The sequence below is a fragment of the Lactuca saligna genome, chromosome 2 (genome assembly GCF_052625555.1).
Source record: "Lactuca saligna cultivar CGN05327 chromosome 2, ASM5262555v1, whole genome shotgun sequence".
Taxonomy (NCBI): Eukaryota; Viridiplantae; Streptophyta; class Magnoliopsida; order Asterales; family Asteraceae; genus Lactuca; species Lactuca saligna.
Genome location: NC_136418.1, coordinates 191280477 through 191287510, shown reverse-complemented (window position 1 = coordinate 191287510; position 7034 = coordinate 191280477).

Sequence of the window (7034 nt, the reverse complement as noted above, 5' to 3'; positions counted from 1 at the left end):
ATTCTGCCTAAGCAGACGTTTAGTTTCCTCCATCTGACGATCCAACATCGTCTGAATCATCAATTGCACTCCGACCATTGTTATTGGCTCAGGTGCTGCTGCTGCAATAGCTACTTGCTCTATTACAGGTATTTGATTCATGTTTTCATCCAAGTTTCCAACTCCACTTCTTGTTCTCACCATTTTTTATCTATACACCGAATAAGGTGAAATTAGATCCTCATGCACGATAGATATTCAAATCATCCTTATCATTTCGAAACGTTTACATGCTAGTTCTAATATCGTAACCATACGCTTAGAATCTTACACACATAAGGTTTCCAGATCCAGTCGACAATAGACCATAGATCCGAACAAATAATATCATATATGGCAACATATAACATTTAGCACATAAAAGCATTTTAGGCAACTTTCCTAAAATAAACTAGTGCTCGTGTCTGAAATATAATAGACACACATCTAACAACCTTCACTTAGCATTCTAAGTTTAAGTCTAGAAATCCTACAAATTCATAATTCGCTTAAACTAATGCTCTGATACCAACTATGACATCACCAAAATCTCGGCCAGAAAAGACCGGTTTCATTTATGCTTTTAAAATAATTTCAGAGTAAATCCTTTTGATTTAAAAGAGTTGCGGAATTTGTTCCCAAAACAAAATATGATAAAATAAAGTTTATCAAAGCATTTGATTAAGAGATGCATTTTCATTATATAACAATATTCGGGATGTCATGTTCTGATAAACAAACCAAAAGCATAAACAACATATTACAAGCCATACAACAGTTATATACATATACAGGCTCATAAACAAAACAAATTGATGATTCATCCATCTTATGCCCTCGTGACACTTCGTGTAATACAAATAAGAATGAGTGGGTCAGGCTTGGGAGCCTAGTGAGCATACATGTTTTTCAACCCACAATAAATAATTATATTTAATTTTCACCAACCAACAATAACCCGATCACCCATTCCCGTTATCCTCACTTTACGTCCCTAAGACAACATCTATTACCAAGGACCTAATCTAGGATTTTCATCAGGACGGACATTACTGTAAAGGGGTTTCCTCAACAATAGATGTCCTAAAGGCAACCACGAGGGGGATAAAGTACACCGGTGAACACATCGTTCACAACACCTACAGGTTATGAACCTACTAGCGTTCCACATGACTATCTAGAAAGAGTCTGTGGTCGTTATCCATACTCCGCTGAATAACTAGATCAACAACAACAACATCGAGGCCTCTCATCAGTTTATCACACTTCAACTATCTACCCAAGTTCTACCTAACATTTTGTAGATAACAATATACATATGCATACATATGCAACTTAAAAACTGATAAGATAATTATTTAATACCCGTTCCAAATATACAGATTCATTCCAAGTAACAGATAATATATATCTATATACACATAACACGTATTCACTCGGAGATACTTTATATCTATGTGTTAGAAGAAAAGGAATATACACTTACTTGATCAAAAGATGATCGGACAACACTACGACTTGCAGAAGTAGTATTCTTCGGTAGATCTAGAATATCTTCACACACCGGGCTTTTCGCAGGCAGAGCTTCGACTCGGAAACTCTTTTCTTCTCGGGATCTTCGAGCTTCGGGACTTGCTTCGGGTCTCGGGATGATACCGGGGCTTTGGGGGTACTTCTTTGCACGTAAATAGAGGTAGAACAAGAGAGAGAGAGAGGAGAGAAAATAGCAACCCTAAACGGTTGGCCCTTTAAATCTATTTATAGGGCAAAATTTGCCCTTGCCACGTCGTGACACCTTTTTCCACGTCGTGGGCTTGGTCGTCACTGCATGCGTCATCGCAAGTTGCGTCTGGGGGACTCCAGGAGACGTTCTTTTTATGCACGCTCTCAGTTTAACGAACTCTTCAACTTTCGTTTAGATTACTAAATCAAGATATCGTTCTATCTTAAATTCGTATTTTACGTCATTCGGTGTGGTGCCGTTTCTGTCGCGAAACTTCGACAGATAATAACTTCTTCGTTATAACTCGGATTTCGGCATTCTTTATATATTCGGAAACCTCGTTTCAACTACTACAACATTATCCAAATATATCGGCTTTATCTACTATTTTATTTTGACGTTTATTTTTTTATTCTTAGTTCATTTAAGCCACACAACTAAACACAAAACATATAATGTCATAAAAAACCTTAAGTTTGACAGAAAATATCGGTTTTACCCTTCGACGGATTTTTGGTTCATTTATACCACAAACTTGTCATTTTTTTGTCGGTTTTGCCCTTGTTACCTGCAATAGCAGGTTTCTAGGTTATTATGAATTATTTTTTGCGAAAAAACCCTTAAGTTTACAAATATTTGCAAAAAAACCCTTAAGATTATAAACATATAAAATATAAATATATATTCAAAATTTTATAAAACTAAATAGTTTTTTACTGAAACATATTTTTAGCTTTATGTACGGTAAATTTTATATTTGTTTGATATAAAGTTTTTATATTTAAATTTTAAAAAATTTACCTAGTTTTATCAAAATTTAAATATTTATTAATTAACACTTAAACTTTTCAAAGTAACATTAAAAAACGTCTGTTAGCTAATAATAATATAACATTAATGACATTCAATTAATTTTTTTTAAAAGAAAAATAAAAATATTTTATATGTTTAAAAGGTTTGAATTTCATAAATAATAAACTATCATATTTTATATAAAAATAAATATATTTATATAATCAATTAGACAAATATATTTATATTTTATATGTTTAAAATTTTTATATTTATTTTTGATGTTTAACATGTTTATGATATTTTTATAAAAAAATATGATAATATTATTATGTATTTAAACATATAAAAAATACGATATGTTAGTATTTATGAAATACAAACCTTTTAAACATATAAAATATTTTTATTTACCTTTTAAAAAAATTAATTGAATGTACATGATACCATATTATTCATAATAACTATTTTAGCATAATTACTTATTAACTAACAAAAGTTTTTTAATTTTGTTTTGAAAAGTTGAAGTATTAATTAAGAAATATATTCAAATTTTGTTAAAACTAGGTAAGTTTTTGAAAATTTAAATATAAAAAGCTTATATCAAACAAATATAAAAGTTACCGTATGTAAAGCTAAAAATATATTTCAGTAGAAAACTATTTAGTTTTATAAAATTTTGAATATATATTTATATTTTATATGTTTATAATCTTAAGGGTTTTTTTGCAAAATATTTGTAAACTTAAGGGTTTTTTTGCAAAAAAATAATTCATAATAACCTGGAAACCTGCTATTGCAGGTAACAAGGGCAAAACCAACAAAAAAATGACAAATTTGTGGTATAAACGAACCAAAAATCTGCCGAAGGGTAAAACCGACATTTTCTGCCAAACTTAAGACTTTTTATGACATTATCCCCTCAAATAATACACTCTTATTATTTCAGAATGGGTTACAAAGGTTAACGTAAACTAATACATTGCTATTAATGACAAGCCCAGAACACACAGGCGTTACATTTCTCATTCAGAGAGAGATCTGGGAGAGATTTCTCATTCAGAGAGAGATTTGGGAGAGATTTCACATGGTTGGAGAGATTTAGGAAAGATTTCGTTTGCATCCTTTTTAAGTGTTTGGCTTCGTAACGCAAGGTTTTTACATCCCGTTAAGTCTCGTTATGATTGTTATATGCTCCCGAGGGTTAGGAATAAGGTTTTATCGAATAGATCCATCACTTGCCCTGATTAGGGTTTAGAATTTTTGAACATACGAATTTTCCAAGTGATAGCTTCTTATTAAAATAGCGAGTTGAACAACTTTAAGCATACAGAAAACCCTGATATACAAGGGTTAGATGAGTTGACCGGTTTGATCCGTTGACTTTATTTGACTTTGACTTGACCAGAAATTGACGATTGTCACAGTTATCCATCGTGATTTTGTTTGGTAAAGTCTTTCGATTATCGAATTCGAAGGATAATGGTTAGATCTCACACTTTTGTTATTCACTCTATTTATTTATTTTCGTTTACAGATAACGACATCGTTTATTTGTTTAAAAATTAGTTTCTTGTTCATCCATTCTGAATTTTGATTGTTATGCGATCTGATTTGGGTTAATTTAAAGTTTCTATTGTTTTTGGTCTAAATTGGCGATGTACAACTTATGTATTTTTGAAATGAATATCAAGGACGATGCTTTCATTAATCGATATAAGACCTGAAAATATAAATCAATTGTTTCCTCTAGTTATCATAAATACTTAAATGGAAGATAGTAGAAGTTTGTGCAAAGGATGGGCTACAAAATGAAAAGAATATGGTTCCTACATACATTAAAATATTACCGGATTGTCTACTGTTGAAGCCACAAGCTTCGTTTCCCTAAAATGATGTATGGTACCTCAAGTATCTTTTCTCTCACTATGCTTATTTCTTGTGTCTTTTAATTTCAATATTACATATTTATTACCATTTATATGTGATTATTGGTTTTGATGAACTGGCAGATGCAAATGGTGTTATGAACATATTTAAAAACTTTGATTACGTGAGATTGTCTGCAATGGTAAAATTATTATTCCTTTGGGAAGATTGGGTTTCTCATGTGCCAATCTTGCTTTAGCAAATGCATGGATTATGATGTTTGATTTGGTTGTTGCAGTTTTTGTGGTATGTATGCATAGTCTTGTTATTTTGATTAACTGTGTAAGGTTTTTGACACTTGTTTATTTATTTATTTATTTAAGTATTGCTTGGGGAAAAATCTTATGATTGACCCTGTTTCAGAAGAAGAAAATTATCAAGATGGTAGTCTTATGATTACTTGTTTATCGTCATGTAACGAGGTTACTGAGTTGACAATAACTGGAGAATGGTCTTCCCCAAAGATTCATGGGGTATGCCATCAAAATGGCATTTTTGTAATTAATGTTTTAAAGTGTTACTTACATCATTTAACTAATACAAAATTTTAAATATGATATATAAATTAACATGCAATGGAACTATTTATTGATGAGTGCATAAAAGCTTAAATTTACTGATCTCACTCTTTTTTATTTGACTATATATTCCAGGCAGACAAGTCTGCAGTAGTTGATGAGGCTGTAAACCACATAAAAACCCTACAACAAACCCTAAAAAAGCTTCAAAGAAAGAAGAGAGAGAGAGGTTCCATGGTTTATTATCAAACACCACTATTGCTTCCATAATTCAACTACAAGGGCTGATCCTCAACACTAGGGAATCCTTTTTATCTAACCAGGCTTCCTCAAATAACCACTTTGGAATGGTCTCTCTAGCTCCTAGCTCCACCTCATTTTCTTTCCCAATTCGTTCACCAACAGTCTTCCAAATATGGACTTCTTTTAATGTCACTTTAAATGTGTAGCGCACATGAATCAGGCCATACAACATCTCAATATGCTTTGATTACTACTTACACATACTTGGTTAGTTATCCATCAGTGCATAACACAACATTCACATTTCAAAATCATTACTTTTTACATTTTGCTTTTTGTACTAAAAAAAGCAGACTGATAACACGTGATTGGTTATACAGGGTATGACATTTTCATCACTTAGCGAACACAAAAAAGTCGAGGAAGCACACATGAAAGCCATTCAAATTGATCAAAAGTTTCTTGAGGCATGGGTTCATTTAGCTCAGGTTAGTTGGGTCATTGGGTGTCACTTATCTATTGAAATAAAATGCTCAAGTATCTTCAAAATGTGCTTTGTTTTTGTTTGATAAAATCCTCTGAAAACTTCAACACATTTAACTTACACCAAACGTGATAACAATTAACAACATCAAGTGAAAGAATTAGAATACAATTTCAATAATCAAATAAGTTTTATTTTTCTTTATTGTAAATATATGTAAATGTTTTTTTTTTGTTTCAATACATATAAGGGAATATTTTAGCATTCTGATTACATGTAAATCACAAGTGAATCACATATGAATTACATGTGATTCACATGTAAATCATATGCGATTCACATGTAAAGCACAAGTGAATCATATATGAAATACATGTGATTCACATGTAAATCACATGTGAATCACATATGAATTACATGTTTCACATGTAAATCACATGTGATTTATATGTGATTCACATGTAAATCATATATGAATTACATGATTCACATGTAAGTCATATGTAATTCACATGTAAATCACAAGTGAATCACATATGAATTACATGTGAATTACATGTAAAGCACAAGTGAATCATATATGAAATACATGTGATTCACATGTGAATTACATGTTTCACATGTAAATCACATGTGATTCACATGTAAATCATATATGAATTACATGATTCACATGTAAGTCATATGTAATTCACATGTAAATCACAAGTGAATCACATATGAATTACAATTGATTCAAATGTAAATCACAAGTAAATCTTAAAAGATACAATCACATGTGAATCTTACATGAAATAATCACATGTGAATCTTACATAATTTATACATATGTTTTTTTTTTTTTTTTTTTTTTTTTTTTTTTTGTGAATGTTCTTGCATTAATTATTTTTTTTTTAATTTCTTGTAGATTTGGAAGAATATTGGAAAAAAATTGAAGAAGTGAAACGTGATAAATTGAAGAAAATATAGAAATCTTGACACAAAGACATGAAAGTGCTTTGAAATTTTGAAGCATTTTTTGTTTTTTATATTTTATTTTGTATGGAAAAAAAATACTTGTACTAGTGTGTTTATAGATTAGTAAATAAAAATTAGGTTTTTAAGATTTATTTATGAGTATTATAGTATAAGAAATATGTATACATGCACTTGAAAAAATATGCATATATGCTCCTAAAACATCGGTTTTTTTGGTTAAATAAATTATAGTTTTTCTACTAAGTTTTATAAATTTTCTATTTTTTTAAAAAATGCAGTTTAAAAAAAATATTTTCTTTTCAAATTTTTTTTTAAAATTTATGTTTTCTACAAAAATAAAAAAATATGC